Source organism: Haliaeetus albicilla, chromosome 4 (assembly GCF_947461875.1).
Source record: "Haliaeetus albicilla chromosome 4, bHalAlb1.1, whole genome shotgun sequence".
Classification (NCBI taxonomy): domain Eukaryota; kingdom Metazoa; phylum Chordata; class Aves; order Accipitriformes; family Accipitridae; genus Haliaeetus; species Haliaeetus albicilla.
The window spans coordinates 13,329,559-13,350,039 of record NC_091486.1 but is presented as its reverse complement, the minus strand read 5'-3'; the positions used below and the strand labels follow the sequence as shown (position 1 = coordinate 13,350,039).

Genomic DNA, 20,481 nt, shown 5'->3' with positions numbered 1-20,481 from the left:
AAGCATTTTAAGGTCACTTGTATATCTAAAAATGACACCTTATCGAACACATAACCCCAAGCCATGTGCTTGGGTGATACCCACATCCGTACCCATATCCATGTCATCTTACTCAAAGCAACTGTTTTCCTCTCTATATGTTGAAGAGTCATTACAGCCACAGAAGATTTAAGTTTGCTTTGCCAGTGCCAGGCAGTGTTGGTAGTGCTGGCTGATGAAAATATCTTTATTTGCCTGAGGCACCTAGCAATTTGTTGCAGTGAGACAGAGAAAGAGTAAGTGTGGATCAGGTGTCCCAGCCCAAAGCTCAAGCACATCATGGAAAGCTTCCCACTCATTTTGGTGAGTTTTGGATCAAGCCCTAAGCAAGAAAAAATGCAATACAATACTTCCACTCACTTTTCTGATTATTTGCCAATAAGGCTAGACAGATAATTTTTTTTTTCTCCCCCCCCGCCGCTGTTTCAAATGTCCCTGCATTGGCATTTATCTGTCCACATCCATATGTACTTGCTCATCCTGTGCTTAGCTCAGTGGACTTATGCTCATGCAGTTTGCCTGCATGGAAGCAAGACAACAGCACCACACAGAAGTAATTTTCAGATTAATGATATCTACAAAAGAAGAGAGAATTAGACCAATCATATCCCTCATTTGAAATTTTTTTTTTCTAATTTGTCAAAAAATTGCATATACTTGTACTCACAAGACTACATTAAGTTTCTAGGTTACTGATTATGAGATGATTGGCACGTTTAAATGCCAATCTCTGTTCTCTTGCAGGAAACAACCAGTTCAAACATGCAATTCTTGACCCACTCTAGTACTTTTAAGCTTACGGTTTAACAAAAAGAAAGAAAGAAGGGTGGTGAAAACCAATCCACTTCAAACTTTTATACTATATTTGTGGGTAAGCAAGATCCAAAAAGCATTAAGGCATGTGCTCAGAGAGATGAAAACTCATTGGGAACAAACTTTCTAGAACTAGGCAGCAAAAGACTCAAACAGGTGCTCTGTACCAGGGGCCAGAATGCAAATTTACTGCAGATTTATTACAAATTTTAGCCTTTAATTTCTAAACATGCATATAGAAATGTCCTTACAGCTGTTACTAACTCCAGCACAGAGGTCTTCAACAAGGTATAGCACTGGGAAAGGTCCTGGGTAGCATCTGGTACTGTTTACTTCCAGCTGAGGATTGCCCCGCAGTGTACCATCTCTCCCTCAGAAGATACTAACTCACCACAGATATTAACTGACCAAGCCTGAAAATCCTACTGTGTTCCATTAACTCAAAGCCCTCCACTTTACCAGTGGGAAAAGTGAGATACAGTGCCGCCAAGAGACTTCTCAGGGTCCTTCCACAAATCTGTGACTGTAAGTACAATTCCCTTGTCTGTTGCAGAATTTAAGTCCTATATGAGACCATATCTGAACACTGTCTCCAAGTGCTTCACAACAGGATGTGAACTGCCCACTTCATACAGGGAGGACCACTTTTTCACACCATGTTAATGAAGGTCATTCACTCACATAGAGAAAAGGTGCTTTCTGGGTTTCTATCATTACCGCCATGACTACAGCAAAGTCTGCTCATGCTTCAACTTCCAGACTGGCTGCCCCCACTGGAATTTCTGCAGATGGCCCATCTCCCATGCAAGGCATCCAGGAAGCTGATTCAAAAAAATGTCCATATGAAATTATGTTCATAATTTCAAAACTGGCCCAATTACACATGTTTGGAAGGAGACAATCGGGGCTATGGTTAAAAAAAATTACACTACTAAAAAGTTATTTTCCTTTCAACTATCTTATCAAGTTCGTTAATACCTTCTGCTGTTGGTGAAATGATGGCCTATTAACATTTCAATTTATTATTGCTGTTCCATTAATGAGACCACAAAAAATGGAAATGAGGCCTATAAATATGCTAAGAGTTAAAGTCAGGAATCGTAACAGTGTGTGCACTTTATGAGTAATGTTTCGGTACCGCTAGCATTCAAAACAGCATGGAAGGATGGCTCTGCAGCATAAGCACCTGGCTTAACAAAGAAATCCCCCAAAAGCCCAAACAAAACCCCACCACAATTCCTGAAACTATACGTTAAAATATCAGCAAAGTCAACTCAGTCTTAACCCCTGCTGCAGCAGACAGGTGAACTCCATGCAGTTCACCATTAAAATGTCTTTGGAGAAGGATCTTCCCAGTGAAGGTCACTGGGACTGTTAAACTTCACAAAGCAAATTCTGCAGGAGGAAGGATTTGTCTCCGTGTCCTTTGTTGAAAAACCCTCTCTCCGTTCTAATGCCTACTTACTGCCACCATATCCCGTGCTGGGGGGAATTGATTCTCTTGATAGTATCACAGGTCCTCCAGGAAAAAGGGCAGACTATAAATAGAGAACTCCAGACTTGGGAACCACATTAAGATTCATTTGAGAAACATGTTTATTGCCAGGTAGCCTTTTAGATCCATCAGGCTCCCACAGTTCCTCTGCTGATCTTTTCTCCAACAAACAGTGAATATCCTCCATGGGTCAAGAAACAACCTTATGCAAATGGCATTACTGCAACTTGCATTTTCAATTATTAATATTCCACTTCTCATCTTACAAACTTTTTCAGAAAAGGAGGAAAGCAGCAGCTTGTTCCCCCGGGAACAAAAACACAAAATGAGGTACCTCGCTGAGCCATGAAAGGAACAGTCCCTTCAGCACAGGGATGTCATACCATGCTAGCAACATTTTTGTTTCTGCATTTTATTCCTCTCTAGTGATTAAAAATGATCGATCCTACCCCGTTTTCTGTGCATAGCAGAGGGCACTAGGCTTATGCTAAATGAAATGTGTAGCCACACTTCCCCTAGCACTATCATCTTGCATGGAACAAACTTATAATTATTACACTGATTTTATAATTTTCCAGGAAGCTCAGATTTCATGACAGGGACTGGCTTTGTGCTGAGGTCCCACTACATCAGCGAGAAGAGAACACTGCAGTCCATGTTTCTTTTAAGCATTAACAGAAGAAATTATCTAAATTAGCCAGTTTGCCATGGCAGTAATAGTAGGTTTGGAAAAAAACCCAGACACCTTCAGTAAGATGAAATAAAATGAAAACATAAAAAGAAAACTATTTAATGAGAGCACAGGCTATTTCAATAAATCTAGTTATTTGATAAGCAGACTGCCACTGTTAGCCTTTTATCATCTGTGAAAACACATGATGGATCTTCTCCGTTTGCTTACAATTGCAAACCTTCCCTTTCTGATCAATATTAACATTTTGCTCTGGTGCCTCTAACAACATGGATTGCTAGCAACCAGCCCAGATTCCACCTTTCGGGAAGTCTAAGCACTGACAACCCGGGCATGGCTCAGTGGTGCATACATACGGCACACAGACTGGGTGGTTCAAGGCTGTTAAATGTTCTTCCCCTTCCGAGTTTGCCTAAAGGGAAGGAAAACGGCCCCTGCTGAGAGTGTACATACATAAAGTTGTAACAAACATTTAATTTTAGCTGCTCTGAAAAAGAATTAGTTTGTGCATTCTGCACTGCCAGTTCCTACTGCAGCTGCTCAAAAGAGGTGGCTTTGGAGGGTTATTAATTCCCATATTAATGGTCAGCCTCCTCCTCGTTACTGAAATATAGGCTCCCAAGTGTGCTTCAGTCTTACTTTCCCACATCTCTTTCAATTCTTCCATTATAAGTAGAAAAAGTCATTATTTGGCTGAAAAGGACCTCAATCCAACACAGGCTCACAATACTTTATCTAGCTTTATGATTCAACTACACACTTTTCCTTCTGTGTAAAAAAAGCTTGTTCAAAGAAAAAAAAAAGAAAGAAAAGAATGAAAAATGTACAGCAAGTTCCAGGGAAACTGCTAAAATGGCTACTGCCGGTGTGCATAGTTTGTGCTAAACAAGTTAGCAGCCACAGGAGGGAAAGACTCTGATATGATTTTTAAACTAGGCTAGTGAAAAACATTTCACTCGCCATCAGAGCTGATTTGAAAGGATTATTTCTCTGCTACACTTTGAGAGGCCAATGCTGCCAGATGTCATGAATCTAAAAGCACTTTATGCAAAACATAAGGCATCATATGAAATCATGTGTACCTTACATACCATGCAGCCCTTTGCTGACGTTTAGGCACTAAGCTCAGGGGTACTACTGGAACAACCCCCCAAAAACTCCACAGAGATTTGACTCTGCTTGAACTGGAGCAAAGCAGAAGTTACTCCATCAAAATCAGCTCTTCAGCACTTAAGTTTAGCTCATTTATGCTAGCTAAGGATCTAAATTTACTATCTACAGAGAGATGCTAAAAAGGGGCTAATTTTATATGTTTTACCAAATATAAAACATGTGATTGAAACGTAGGCAGAGATTCATCTCACCCTACTTTATTCACCTGAAAGCTGGGCTAGCCTAGGCAGCAAGGCAGTTGGTATGTCAGCAGGAGGAGATCAGCACGCTCAAAGGTCAGCTCTTGTCACCTGTCGGAACACCCTTCTGATGAGTCACACCCTGGAGATGCTCGTCTCCTTCCTCCACTACACAACAAAACTGGATCATGATATGTCACCTCAATCAGTTGTAACAAAATAACCTGATAGTTATGCAAAATCTCGATTCTCCTCCTTTTCTCCCCCAGTGTTTTTGTGTCAACATGAACCCACTGACTTTTGCAAGGTAATTCAAACTCAAATCCATCTAGCCGTAATACCCACTCCAAAGTCATGTTCATCCGGACTGAAAGATGCTGAGGGCACTGAATTCAATTGTCCCAACTTTTTCAGAAAAGATGCCCCAAAAGCAAGAGACTCACAGATCGTCCTTTACATAAGGCCTTTCGGTTTTTTTCATCCAGGTTTTGCCTCAACAACAAGCTCTCACAACAAGTTTAATCTGACACAAGACAACTCCACCACAAAACAACGGAGAAATATAAATCGCTGTAACAGCCCCTCACCGCAGGATGAGTTGCCCTGGATGTGGAGCAAAAGTAGATATTGTTCACACTTCACTGCATCACTTCCAGTGAATTTTGCTGAAGTTTTTGAGAGTTAATAAGCTGCCTGCTTCTTTTTCAGTCTTCAACAGTGTCAAGGCTCTATACAAAGAGATGTATGGAAACAGTATCTGATCTAAAGCTAGAAACAAAAGAGCTTATTTCCCCTTATCTGGTGAAGAATCCAGTAAGCCTTTTGGGCACGTAGCTGAAACCACAGTAAGGACAGTAAAACCCTTCCTGGAACTGAAGAATCAGGAAGAAAGTAAAAATCAAGAGGAAAACAAGTTGTTAAATAGAGTATACTTGAGGAGAGCTTTAATCAAAGGTGATGCATGGTGTAGATCCCTTAGCAGACACTCCAGCGCTCACTAGCAGGAGATACTTAGGACAGGGAACAGACTGGGACTGTTCCTGTTCTTGACTCAACTGGGGCTGTGTTTCCACCTTTGGCTACCTCTCTCTTCCCCACCTGCAAAATGATGATAACTCCTTATGAATAAAATTTAGTAGATGAGAGCTAAGCCTTACTAGTAATAGGAGGCCACATCCTCCATGTCTTCAGGCTGGCAACACCCTAGGGAAATCAGTGTGGGATTTCCCAGCCAAAGGGTTAGAGGACAGAGCCCAAAGCTGTGGGACAAAGCCTGTATAAGGAAGAAGAGATGACCAAGTGCCATGCCCTTCACATATCTCCAGAGTGGTGTAAAGTAATTCCAAAGTTTATTGTTGCAAAGCAAAGCTGAGATATATTGCTCCTTTACAAACACAGACATTTCATCAGAGGACATCAAGGCAAGTTTTGCCTTTGTTTTGCCCTTCATAACTAAAAAAGGCATCCCACAAAATAAACAAAATCCCTTCTTCTTTAATTATCTCCAAACACACTACTTCCACCAGGAGCCAGCCTCTGCAGCAGCTATCATTTTGCTCTAATCTGGTAAAGGTCCTCTCCTCCCTTCCCCCTCCTCTCCCCTTTCCTACCTGGGGAATTCAGCTGCTTACAGAGAAACCTGGAAAGAGAAAAAAGGAATAAAAAAGTTGGCTTGCATGGCCCAGAAATAAAACCTGAAAAAAAGTGAAACCGTATGCCTTGCCCCTGGTGGCTCTGGGACTTGGAGCCAAACCAAGGCCACGAAAACAGAATATTGCTCTTTGTTAACCATAAATAAATAAATAAAGGAGTACTCACTCTTGCCCTTCGGGATATGTTTTCTAAGGAGGAAGAAATTCCCCGTGGAGTTTATTATGTGTAGACGGGAAGTGTGCCTCCTAGGGAAAAGCAGTGGGGGTAGTTTTTCCCTTGGTGATTTCCTTCCCGCCTTTCTGTCAGTCCTTTATTCATTTTGCAAGTCTCCCTCCCCTCCCTTCTGCAATAACTGAAGCCACACAAAGGAACATGCAGGTAATTCAGCCACTCAAAACTACACAGCATCTCCTTTCCTATATAAATGATCAGTGTGTGGCCTGGGTTTCATTTGCAACTGTAAATGAAACAGGCCTACAACTGTGTTCATAATCCTCCTTAATTGAATTTCTGTGACAAAACCCAGACAAAATTATTACCCTCAAGTTAACAGTTTGCGCGAAGTAGCCAAGGGTTCCTGGGAAGCTTTAAAACAAATGCAGGACAAAACTGGATACCACAAAGCGGTTATTTGGTGTTGGTAGCATTTGTTTGAATGGGGGGAGGTTTCCCTGGAGGAACAAGGTCATTTTAATATGAGGGACAGCCTAGGAATTCAACAAAGGCAAAAAAAAGTGAGAATTAAATAAGCAATGGAAGAGCTTGGATGTAAACCAGCACATGCTGCTCACACCACAGCTACTGGAAGGAGGTGTTGGGCTGTCCTGGCTTTTTGAAAGGGCAGCATCATTCACAACTTGGTGTGGCTAATTCAGAGAGTTTCACAAATCCAGGAGGACTTGAAGCAAGTGTTTGGTTTGTGTTGAAGTTCACACCCCATTGAAAGGGGTATCTATCTCCTTTAAAGCCCTCCATGTAATCATTTCCTTTAACTAGATCACCACTAAATGGTATATACGTGGAGCGTTAGTAATGATGTCAGGCTGATGGTAAAATATCTAGACTTATTTTTAAAATATGAGAACCACTGCTAAATGGAAGCAAGGATGCAAAAAGGGCACTGCCCTGCAGGACACTCCCATTGCTTACGGAAGAAGAGAATTAAAGCTTTCCCTGTTACCAAAATTTAGTGTTTGTTATTCTTTCAGATGATACAGTTGTTTTCTTGAAGGATCGGGCAAAGCTGGTATGAACAGAGGTGTCTGTTTGCAACAGCTAATTTTGTGTGTCATATGCCATGTACTTGGACAGACACCCTGTTTTACCCCGAAGTACCACACTTTAGTCATCTCTGTATCAGCTGGTAACTAAAGCAAACTAGCAAAGTTATTAGAGATCAAAGCAGACTCTTTTTGCTTCAGTTTACACAGAGCTGATCAGAGCAGGGAAAACCATGTCATCCCAAGGCGATGCCTGCCTGGGTTACCGCCCCACACGCTCATAGAAGTTAATATCCTTTGCAATTTAAGCAGAAGGCAAGGCTATGAGGGAATGGGGAAGGCTGAGGTAATGGAAGGAGAAATCCTGTAGTTCCTCAGCGTGCACCCATGTCCTGTGTGTCACCCAGCCCTCTCACAGGCAGACAGTTGATGGAAATTTAGGGGTAGAGGAGGCTGGCAGGGCCTCATATTGAAATTCCCTCCAATTTAATTATTCAGAGTGGAAGTAAAATATCGCTAAAGGTGATTAAATGAGCAATACTGTTCAGAGACAGGCAGGCAGAGACCAGACCTCATTTCCACAGACCTCCATGCTGCTGCAGGACGATGTGTCCCTGTCCCTGTCCCTACCCTCACTTGCAAGGCAAAGCTGGCATAATGAGGGACCACAGAAGAGCTTCCAGGAGATGCTTCCTCGCCCAGGGATGCAGTGGCGTAACAATCAGGTGCTACTGCCTTCCTCAACGTTGCTGCTACACCAAATGTTTCAGCGGTTGCATTAACACCTGGTTTTGAGAGATTGCTCATTAGCCCTTGGGTCCTGTGCCACTTCAAGTCATCTTTTAAGAACACCTTTTTATAGCTTGTGTGCTCTGTTTTTTCTCAGGCCACAAGTTAAATGCACTGAACACCACCAAGGGCAAAGTGAGACAGAAATAAATAGATGCATATGCACATACCTACAGCCCCCCCACATACACACACATGATCAGGGCCAGAGATCAATGTCTTCAGGAAAAGGCATGAGGGGATAAATTCATCACAGTGCTTTGTCACTGGTGGCAAAGGAAAGAAAAGGGAACATTTAAAAGGGTGATGAAATGCTTCAAGAAAAAGCAATATATTTTTATGTACTTGTAAAATCCATTGGCAATGACTTTTCTGGTTAATTGGTTTCATCTTATTAAACTAAAAACCTATTTGTAAAATCCAGACGTATTCAAGCATAAGTCCAATTTCTTCACCAAAAGCCAATACGCCATTTCAAAGAAGAAAATTAAGCAATACAAACCAGTTTCCATTAGTCTGAAAGCACAGCACTTGGTATGGGGAAGAGAAATGGAATAGAGTGCTTGACTTTTCTAAAATGTACTTTGGAAAAATCATGTTACTCATTTACCCCCAAACTGCAGCCCCCTTCTTCCCTGGCCCTGTGAAAACAGATGAATATTTTGGCCCAATTATGCAGTGATTTATAAATCAGCCTTCTGCTATCTTTCCCTGCACTTGTCATGTTCAACTTTTTCCCCCTTATTAGACCACTCTTCTTCTCATTAAATAGTCCCTCTGTCTCACTTGCCAAAGAACTGCCAATGGGCCCCTCATTTTACAGAAGAATAGACCCAGCTTTACCAATGGGAAAGGGCCTCTAATGTACCATGGATACAGCACAGTGAAGCATGGTAATTTGCCTGTGTTAATGATGCTACTTCACAATGATCAGGAAAACAAAAATCTTTAATAGCTAAATGACACCCAGTCCTTCTGCAGCCTGTTGAATTCAAAAACAGTGGAAGCAAAACTCAATGTCCTTTAAGAGATGAGCTGAAAGTGGCTGCAATGTTCTTTTTTTTCCAAATTCCTAATCTGCATGGAATCACTAAAATGGGCGATTTGGTGCTGGGAGCAGGACAGAAAAGCCAATCCAAGTGTTTCAAAATGTTTTATCGGCTTAAAAGCAAGGGATATTACGGGGAAAAAAATAATGAACATATATGTAAATATTTTTGGGCATACTATACACATGCACAGCTCTCACCCCCCCAGTTATTCTGCTCTGTGGGAGGCATTTTGTGCAAAATACCACTGAAAAGTGGGACTAAAGCATAATTACTTATTTTCTCTTTTTTTAGGTGAAAAGAGGAAGTCATTATTGTGGGAAGGACAGAGGGGCAGTCTGCATGTGCCATTGGTTATTTCTGAGGATGCTCCAATTCCACAAAGCACTGAGTTCTTGAGTGCTAAATCAACCCCGAGAAATGCTTTCAACCTCAGTTCTCATTAGAAGCTTTTCAATTCTTACAGTTGGGTTCCCTAGGCTGCCTGGCTAGGCAACACACTGATTGCTTTGGCCAGTCAAACTCTGGTTGCTCCAAAAAGTCAATCTTCAAATACAGCACATTAAGGTACTCAGTGGGAGAAATTCTGCTCTCATATTTGGCCAAACACGACAGACAGAATGGCACTGACTTTGATGACATTATTTGGTGTGCACCAGAAGGAACCAGAGATCATAAGCAATCATATGGTGCATGTTTGGTAATTCTTTGGCACTAAAAAAAAGTTGGAGAATAGACTTAAATATAGGTTTATGAAAAAAAGACGAACCAATATTTACGATATTGCTCATACAAGAAAAGGCTTCTATGGTATTTTCCAAGGGCAGAGGGATTGATTTGTCAGAAGTTGGCCAGTTGCAGTTTTGTAGATTTTGTAGCCGTCTGATTGGCACACTTCACACATTCCTTGTCCAAAACTTTCTGGTACAGCTGTGCGAAACAGGAGCAGGACTTGAATTCAAGAGGGCTGCAAAAAGGCACAATTGCTGAGAAATTAGGACCAAGCCCAATGCAGCACTTGTCCAGCCATTCTTCAATTCACGATGTTCAACACTTAACAAACCTTGAGGTAAGTCTCTGTCACAATTAAGTGGTAGCTTCTGCTGTAGAGTGTTTGGGGTGTTTTTTTAAAAATATTATTCACCATAGAGTTCATCAGCTGATTGTCTTATTGTCTTATGAAATTATGTGCTTACCACAGGAAAAGTTTGTCAACCCAGGTTGAAAATAAGCACCTAAAGACTCTCTAAATACCTGTTTACTCAGTCTGGAATAGCACTCAAGGGGGATACTAAAATCTTCAAGACAAATGCCACACAGTGCATGTTAAAATTTCCCCAAAATGTTGTACTCTTAAGCCTTTCTTTACAAATGTGTCTGCTTCAATTAAAAAACATGTTCTAAAAATCCCCCAAGGTGCATGTTTCAATGGCTGGCTCAACATTTCATTTGCAGAAAATGTGGCTACAGCACTAGCAACAGGGCTTTGGGAGGGACATAAGCAAATCAGTGTTTTGATGTCCCTTAAAGACCGAATGATTTACTGTAATTTTAAATCTTAACATTTTCTGAATGAATAATTTTGATACCTTTCATCTTGAGCTCTGTGAACCTTGCCAAGTTGAGACCATAATACTTATCAGCAATTTATCAGCAAAACCATGGCTGACTCTTCAGAGGTCTGATATTGAGACCTGTCCAGGCAATCTCCCTCTGAAATTAAGGAGCCAAGGAAAGATTCCCAGCTGTGACCCAGCACAAGTACTTCTCCAGTGGGGTATTCAATCCCCCTCCCAGGCCTTGCTCAAAGCTGCTTGGCAGTGTGAAAAAGGCATGTTGCGTTCCAGAGGCTGAGAGCAAAATAAACCTTCAACCTTGGGACAAAATTCACTTCTGCAGCAGAACTGGCAGAGATGTTCTTCCAGACATTGCACTTCTCAAATTGGCCAGGGCATGAAACCAAGAGAGCTCTCACTGCTAGTAGTGAGTAGCCACTCTCTCATCCTGCCAAGCCAGTGCAGTACCACCCCCTCCTCTGGGGCAACAGAAGCAGTGGAAGCAAACACAGGGGCAGGGGACAGGGCAGGTACACAGGCCGCAGCCACCTTTTACTGAGGCCAGGGAGATCCCTGTGCTTCAAAGCCTTGAGCCATTCAGCAAGCACATCAAGAGTGGCCTGATGCTGTGGCTACTCCCTCCTCTACCCTTGTCTAAAGCAACAGCAATGCAACAAAGGCATGTGAACAGAAGGGTTGGAGGATCTCACATCGCACAGAGTTTCAATTTCCTGGTGTCTCTCTTGATACCAAACTGCCAGTGTGAACACTACTGCTCATGTACAGGGTTGCTAACACCATTCAGTGTGGTGGAATTGATACAAAGTACTTGTCATAGCAATTGAAGTAACATCCATGACTTTCCCTTGAGATTTTGCAAGATGAGTGCATAGGTGCAATCATTAGTTTCATTAATTCTAAAATAGTTGTATCTCTTTTGCTTGCAACTTGCCAGGCAGATACAGCCACCAGGGTGTGTAGCTATTAAGCGCAAACCACAGTTCCTATCACCCTTTTTTGTTTTTCACCTTCTTTTTACCGTGCATTTTCCTTGAGCTCTTTCTCTTTTGATCTCATTGAGAAAAATGGCCTCCTTTATTGATTAAATTACAAATTCCAATGGTGGATGATTGAGTTATATGATAACACCTGACAAAAGCCATCAACTACAATTGAAATAAAAGGAAAAATTAGCACTCTCTTTATTACAGAAGGTTTGGATGTTGAGTAGCTGACGGAATTAAATGGAGATTGAGCAGATCTGAGAGAATTGATTAGGAAAAACAATGCAGAATTCAGAAAAGAGCTACCAAAACTATCAGCTCACTAATTCACCTTAGAAAAAAATGGGAAAAGTTGAGGAAGAGAAGGAAATTTTATCTTTTTCAAACATTCACAACCAGGAATTGCACAAAAGCTTGCCTCTGTGATAAGACTCCTCGGATACCCAACTCTGACACCAAGTTACCAAAGGCCAACAAATACATGACAAGGTCAGCAGCCCCTCGGGTTCATTTATTCAGCTTCTAGTAGGCCTTTTTAATTAGTGGTATCACAAGCAAAGTAAGGTTCTTGGCCTTTGTTCTGTTCCTGGGAACCAACTGCATGCCAGCTTTTGGTAATGTATCACTGCATTTTATTCACTGCTCATCTACGCTAATGAGGTATTTTTATTTTACTCTGCTTGTGGCATTTCCTGCAATACTGACAGATGTCTTGGGTTTTTCTCCTGCAGATTAAGCAACCATTATTGGAGTTCTTAAATGAAACAAGAAGCTGATAAAGCAAAGTGTCTAAAATGGCACGATCCACTTTAGAACCATGTCATCTTTCAGTCACTTCCTTGCAAGCTCTTTACAAGGTAGAGCCTAGCAAAGATGAGTTCTAGCAAAGCTCTGGAAAGAGTGTAAACATGGCTGTTAAAGAAGGGTTGCAAACACTATATTATTTACTTACAGCCTCTGCATTACTGAAGTGTCATATTCAAAGTCACGTTCCAGGGAAAATCCTGTGGAAACATCAGAAAAAGAGTCTTCAGTGGATATTTCTAACTACATCTTCTATCTGATGCGGGAGAGAATTTAACATCAAATTTTTACATTGTTTTGGAAGCAAAATGTAAAAAACAGATTATTTAAGTTTAACCACAAAGCATTGTAAAAATTTTCCTTAATGCTCATCTGAAGGTTGCTTCAAAATTTGCTTCAGTTGCAGTAATTTTCTTCATATTTGCCTTCTGCAAAAATCCTAGCCTACAGATTTGCTAGCAGCACGTGTTTGTAGAAACAATAAATATTTTAATACATTCAATCTAACTTAGAAATTATGCAGCGCTGCCTGAACTTTTCACAATCCTGAATGCTTCATCCTCACGGAAGAGACAAGGAATCGCTCTTGTCCCAGTTTCCAAGTGGGAGATTTGCACCAGTGAGAAATGTAGGCTGTGAACACACATCTTATTCCTCACTGCAGTGCCCTGCTTGGGGACATTCCTGTCCCCACCACCCATCACCCTGCCTCATCATTCACCCCTGCCAGAGTTCATTGCACCCTCCATTCTGTTCAGCAGAATTCACAAATGCAGTCAGATACAGGTTGGTAAAGACCTATTTAAACTGTTCAAGTCAATCCAGGAGCTGCAGCCAGATGAAGACATGTGAACACAGCCTACATAATTTGCCCCAGGTCTCACAGCAAGCCTGGCAGGGCAGACAGCTAGCACACTAGCTATGAGCCCATATCCCCAGTCTTTGAAACACCAAGGGTACTGATCCCAAAGCAAAGCACAGAATGAACAAAGCTGCTCAAGAAACCCACACCTCAAAGGTTATTTTCAATATTTTCACCCTTCTGTCTTATCCAAACCCCCCAATTCCACCACAACCTGATGGAAGAGGCAAAACTTGCAACAAACTATAACAAATTCTAGATTATTTTCTAATAATTTATCATTTAGCTTCATATTACGGCAGCACCCCAAAGCCTACCCTATGCCTGAATTCTTTGTGCTAAGCACAGTGCAGACATTGGCCATGGTAGTCTCCGCTCCATGGAGCTTACCAGCAAGAGATCAAGGAGCTAAAAGTTTAGGAAGGGAAAAGACAGAGACAGCAAAAATCAGAGGACGCTTATGCACAATGGCTTGTGAGCACAAATCCCACTCAGCCAGTAAGAACTGATTCAGTGTGAAGACATTCTGACCCTGCTACCTATGCTCGACAGATGATCTCACTGAAATTATTTATCTAGTTATTTATATGGCTTCCATTAGAGCAATATCTGAGCATTCACAAAACAGATGGGTTTTTCCTCACCGCACTCCTGAGAAAGAGCACATGCTGCTAACTCTACATCACAGACAAGGAATGGAGATACTAAAAAGACAAAATGTTTTTTTCCAGAGAAACTAAAATCTGGTCTGCCGAAACCCTATATCATGCCAGAGGGCTCTCATGGGTTAAGGTGCCGCACTCGAAGACAGGCCATCAGACTTTAGCCATAGGCAGACCTCTCACCATCCTGGTAATTCTTCCTTGAACAATGGCTTCTAAATAGTGTGAATCAGGAAAAGGAAAAGGAAAAGGAAAAGGAAAAGGAAAAGGAAAAGGAAAAGGAAAAAGGAAAGGGAAAGAAGGGAAAGAAGAAAAAGAAGGAAAAGAAGGAAAATAAAAAGAAGGAAAAGGAAAATAAAATGGCAAAGAAAAAGGGAAGGGGAAAGGGGAAACAGGAAAGGAGAAAAGGGAAAGGGGAAAGGGGAAAGGGAGAGAGAAAAGGGAAAATAAAAAAGAATGAAGAAAAAGTCATAATAAATGTAGCAACATCTGAAAAAAGCAAACTGCAGCAACAGAGAAACCAGTCACCCAGTTCACCGAGAGGACTGAAGCAATTGTTTTCTACAAGAAGCCTCATTCATCACATTTCCATAACCCTGAAAATGCTCTCACAGTCCCTTCTTTCAAGATTTTAAGACTAACATGCATACACACTCTCACATTTCCTTCCTTCTCCTATCAGTCTTCCCTTGTGGAAGAAATCATAGGAAAGGGACAAAGATGCGAAAATTTCTGCAGCTGTTCTGCCAGGGCTGAATCCCAAAGGTGGGAAACCCAAGGGAACCCAAGGGTGACAGAGCACCCCACAAAAGGACTCAGCCTTCACTGCCAGTTGACTCTTGCTCTTTAAAATGATAACAGTGGAAATGCTTTTTTGGTGACATCCCAGGAGGCAGTTCAGAGCCCAGCATACCAGGTTGTAAGAAAATAAGATGCATCTGTTAGCTCAAACCTCCAGGACAGGTAGTCTTTTCTAAAAAGTAAGCCACTTTGGTCAGCACAAACTCTCAGGTTTGATCACCAGAAGGACTTTTGGTCTGCAAACTGCCTAACTCTCTAAACATAATAGTTCCCTTCTCATCAGAGAATAGAGGATTCCCTAAACTCATCCTTTGATCTGCAAGAAACTGGGCCTTCTCCTGAAGTTATTTCTCAGATGTTTGAATTCCCTCTCAGGTTACAGCATGAAACCTTTCCTATCTCTCCATTAAAGCAGCAGGTAGACAGATGGGATTGTCTTCATCTTTCAGGACTCTGGAAGTTCGTTTCACATTAATTTTAATATGAACAGGATGCTCAGAGCTCCTGTTGAGGTTGAAAGAACCAGACCTGTACACTGTTCTCCAGTCAGAGCCAGGAAAATCCCCAGCCTGGTAGTACCTCCATAGTGCTGTCATCAATTAAAAGGAAGCAGAATAATATAAGTAGCATAGTATAACAGTCAAACTTCCTGCTCCACACACACCTCCAAATCCATGCTGTCTTAGCCAAAGGCAGGGAATTCCAAAATTAAAAGAATAAACTGCCCAACCTGAGGCAAGGAACCTGTGGGACTAGTACAATAGCTGGCTCACCTTTGCAGAGCAGGAGAAAGCAGTCACTTTCACTCTCCCCAAGGCTATGCTTGCATCTCCAGAGCTGCCAGCTGAGCTCTGCTAAGTGGGATCTGCTGGCAGGGGCATGACTGCCACCTTGTCACTGACTGCTCCCCAACCCTGGGCAAGCCACATTGCCTTCCTCTGACCATGCACAAGAAGACTATAAAAATGCTCACAACCATTTTTGAAAAAATCTTTGAGCACTGCAGATAAAAAGCCCAATGACTGCTGTAGCAGAGGTGGAGCTGTACCAGAGCCACCACAGGATCTGAATGTCTTCTCTTTACTCATGGTTTTATCCTTTCTTCATCCTCAGTCTAAGGCGGGAGACATTACGGCCCTTCTGCAAGCTATAAAAAACCCAGCACAGCAGATGGATTAAACACCTCACCCAAGGTCCCTCAGGACATGCACATCTGCACTGCAAACTGATCCCAAACTGCCACAAACCCTGCTGCCCTTCCCTCTAGCCCAGCCTAATTCTCTGAATTTCATGATGATTCAAAGCTCTATTTAAAGCCCCTACAGCTATGGGTGTGTGCAAGGAATTAAGGCTGAGCCAAAAAGTTTGAGTTTAGCAGCTCTTCTTGGGATTCTTCTTGGTAATAGTGAAACATAGAGTTGTGGGGTTCTAACATGAAGTGGAAAAAAAGGTGGTATACGTTATTTGGGTTATGATGTAAACACCCAAGAAGATACAGTAACAATGCCAATGTCTTCTCCTTCCAAATTAACCTGTTTCCTAAACAGTCCAGTGGTGGCCACCCAGCCTAGCACCACTTTCCCAAGCCTGCTGCTTGCTTACATAGCAAGGGCTGCTGTGAAAGAGGAAAAAAAAAGATACAGAAGAACAGCTACTAATATCTCTTGCAGTCCCCCAGTGTAAGGGAGGCGGCCAGGCACAGTTACACACTGAAATTAAGGGCAGCCAGTATAGCTGATAAGGTTCAGAGACACAAAGCCATGGTTTACTACTCAAACCATGTTAAGCTCTTTAGGTAAGCTTTATTATTACAGATGGTATTGCTTGCCCTAGATCTGATGACAAAAATGGGGTTGCCCTCCATAATCCTTCAGAGGCTGCTTATAAATCAGAGAACACTTCACCTCTGGACACATGGCACTAACAGATAATAATGTAAATGGTCCAATGTTTTAACCTTAACAGGCATTTGCTTGGGTTATGGTAGACAAAAATGAGGTCAGGAACTCTGGTCACAAGCCTGAAGTTAGAAGACCCTCAGTCTGGGGTCATCTGGACCACCCTGGCCTTTATAGCACTGTGCACATAGCTGACACGTAACAGCAACCTATAGGCTGGAGTTGCAAAGGTGAGAGTGGGTTCTTTACCCCTGCACAGGGGCACCCCACAGGCTCCAGTTACCTCCGCCTCCTGGACCCCATCAAAGTCATTATATCTATTAAGAAACAGCAACAGCAGTAACATGATTGCTGTGAAAATAATTTTGAAGACATCAACCCCTAAACACACACAGAAAATAAAATCTGCTTCTATATGAGCCTTTCCACTTTTCTCGGGCATCTGAGGGATGTCCTTTATAAAACATGAGATAAGAGCAGACTCGTTGTTCCAGACTGCATATCTGTATGGTTCCTTGGATACCAACGAAAGCCCAAAGGCAGGTCTTGGCATCTCATCTCCTTCTTATAAACTCTTTCAGAAAGTCAGAGCTGACTTTGACACAAACATGATGAGAAATGGGGAGCTATCTGTGCCATTCTGGGGAACAGGCCAAACACCATATTAACACCCCCAACCCCGTTCAAAACAAAACAAAGCAAAAAAAACAACAAAAACCAACCCTCCTGTTTGCTACTGATTAGGCAGCCGAATTAAAACTGATGAAGTGATTGGGTAGGATCCAAAGCTGTTTATCCGCACATAAATCACAGACATGCTTTACTCAGCCAGTACGGGTTTACTGAGCTAGGGGAAAGACCTCTTATTCAGAATGCTGATTATTACAGCAATTAAAATATCAATGAAGCAAACATTTGGGGTAGAAAGCCGTTAGGGGCTCCTGGAGAAATCATTCCATTAAATATGAATTCAAACAAATTTCTAATAAAAAAAAAAAATAAAAGGAAATTTTAATAGAGTTGGTTTGTTTCTGATTAAGTATATGATGTTAGAAAAATCAAATTCTAAAGGAGGAAAGAAAGACGCAAATTAACTAGCTGGACATGCCAAAGGATATTAGAAAGGAAGGCTGATAAATATTTTATGATCGCAAGGGAGTAAAAAAAAAAAATTAAGAGAGATGTACTGTCAAACCAGACACAGTGTTAATAGCTAAAGTACATGACAATAAGAACTGCTGTTCCCACAGCTATTAATGTAAACTGAAAATTGGGAGCAGGCTGCAGCAAAAGAAAATAAATCACACTTTTTTTTTCAATTTGAAAATATGTTTAAAATAAATCCCTACCCCCAGCATTCACTCTCTACATCCCAACCCCCCAACAGCAAGAAAGGGACTGTCATTTCAGCAAGCTACAACTTCCAGTCAAGTGAGAAAAGTGACAATTTCTTACTATTCATCATGGCTAATTTATTTATGCAATTTTCTCCTTATCAGAATCATTGGCCTGGAGATTATCTCCCCCTTCCCCTTTGAGTCCTGAGAAACTATTTAACATGGGAAGTGACTAAGGGGGGCAAAGAGGGGAGAGTGTCATGTAGCCAAGTTATGCATCCCAGCTGGAATTTGGGATGATGTCTTGCAGTTCTGACTCCTTCAGCCAAGTTTCATACAGGAAGCACGAATGCGCCAAGGGCGCAGTGAAATACACTGGAGCCAATAAATAGCACTTGACGCCATTAATACACTCATGCTACGGATCCCATCATGAAACCCTTAGTCACCTTGCAACATGTTTGTTCACGAGGTAGCCAATGACTTGCACAAGGGAAAGGTTCAACAGCCAAGAGGATCCTCTGACAAAGGCTTACAGATGCAGAGTGTGCATGTATGTGGGATGTGTATGCAGAGCCCTTCCAGAAGAGGCAAACACTGCTCATACATAAGGCTTACATGGAAATACTGCCCACGGAAGCTCATGGTGTCACCAGTGAGATAAAGGGCAAATTGCTGTGAGGAACATCACCAGCCCCAGGAAGACAACCCGCTCTTGGCACAGAGGCTCCTCTCCAAGCCTGGGATGGGTACAGGGATACCAGAGAGGAGCAGGCATCCCGATCAGTTCATGCAGTTTTTGCCCACATACAACAATCTGTTCCAGCTGTACTGCAAAACAGGAATTTGTCACCAAGTGACTGTCAGAAGGGGATCTTTCTAAGACCCTGGTTTTGTCTTCAGCGTTGTATTTTTTTTTTTTTTCCCAGTTACCCACAGCACACACACAGTGCTAATCATCTCCTGCTCAGCACACCTCATGCACCAGTTTCTCCCTGGCCTCACTAGAACAAGAAGGTGGCTTCATGTTTAATTAAATCCCCTTAGATAACCAGGAAAATGTTTCTAAAATTCTTAGATTAAAATTTTGTAACACATGCATTCCAAGTCTGATGGTTACTTTAAAAAGCTATTAGTAGCACGAATAATTTCACCCAGCGTAGAAATACCTCCATTTTTGTGCTGGAGTAAGAGATAACTTCTGAGGAAGATAGTTGACAAATTACTTGACAAATTTGTCAACTACTTTGGAGCCATCAAGATGAAAGGCTTTATATAAATGTTGTATGATTTTTTATGTATATATATAAAACACTTTAACTGGACTGTTGATAAAAGCCTGAGCTACAAAGGAACTCTTTCCCCCATTTGAGAAAAGGCAAGCTGCTAGACAAATCAGTTCAATCTCTGCCTTTCAAACAATATAAAGCAGTATAACTTTCAGGAGTAACACCTCATCTGTTTTTTTTCCAGACTGCCTATCAGGAATCAAGCAGTGAGTAAACATTTGAAAAGTGTTCCTCTGAGAGCAAAGGTTTAGATTTGAGTCACAGGATCCATTGAAAAGAAAAATTGCTTCTGTGCATTGGGACAGTGCCTTCCCTTCTGAAAACTTTATAAAAAGAATAAATGGAGATAATCTTTTTACAAGGTATAGCCCATATGGAAATTCATTATTGCTTCCCTTTAAAAAAAGACAAGATAGTTCAGAAAGTGAGAATGGGGTCACTACTATAACAAAAAAAGTAAGCAGATGATTTCCTATCAACTATAGCCAGTAAAAGTACAGTTAACAAGCTTTATCATGGTCTAAAGTGAAGCTCCTGTTGATAAGAACATGAGATAAACAAAAGAGGAAAAGACATAATAAAGCCCTAAATCACTAAGAGTATTTAATGCAGAAGTGGGGGTATATATAGCCAGAGATTGTTGATTAAATATTTTAAGGATCCATTCTTCTCCTAGTACAAAACACTCGCTAGAGTAGCTTCAGTGCTGCTACTCCCTGAAGACTGCATTACTGCTTGTTAGCCCTGCTCAATCACTGCTGTGGAAGCACAGCTGAAAGGAATCATTGTTCCTGCTTTACAAAAGCAAAACTGAACCTCCAGAGAAGGTGAGTGATTTGCAAAGGATTTTATGGCAAGCCAGTGGCACAGCTGGGGAAAGGGAGGAACCTCAACTTATGGGCCGGTGCCTCCCAAACACTAGTCCCCATTGCTTGCAATGTTTCTACTGAGAACAACATGGAGTTAGGCACTGTTTTCATTCCTGCCTAGTCCACACACAGCCATGACTGTTAATTTAAGGCTGTCACCAAAAGCATGGATATATACATGGAAGGTCACAGAGGCAGGGCCCGGGATACTGCTTGAAGACAACATTTAAGTCTAGATTCTACTTTCAACAGGTGTGCATCTAAATAAACTTTTTCCTCCAGTGGATTTATATGGAGA

The 20,481-nt window shown here is 41.7% G+C and overlaps 1 protein-coding gene across 4 annotated transcripts in view; it reads right to left on the bottom strand.

The window, feature by feature from the left end:
- SEMA5B (semaphorin 5B) overlaps nucleotides 1-20,481 on the bottom strand; it is a 282,708-nt gene that overhangs the window by 180,549 nt on the left and 81,678 nt on the right. For all 4 annotated transcript variants that reach the window (XM_069780967.1, XM_069780963.1, XM_069780966.1 and 1 more), the window contains one exon: nucleotides 12,614-12,665. The gene's annotated coding sequence lies outside the window, so the exon portion shown is untranslated. The remainder of the gene's footprint in view (nucleotides 1-12,613; nucleotides 12,666-20,481) is intronic.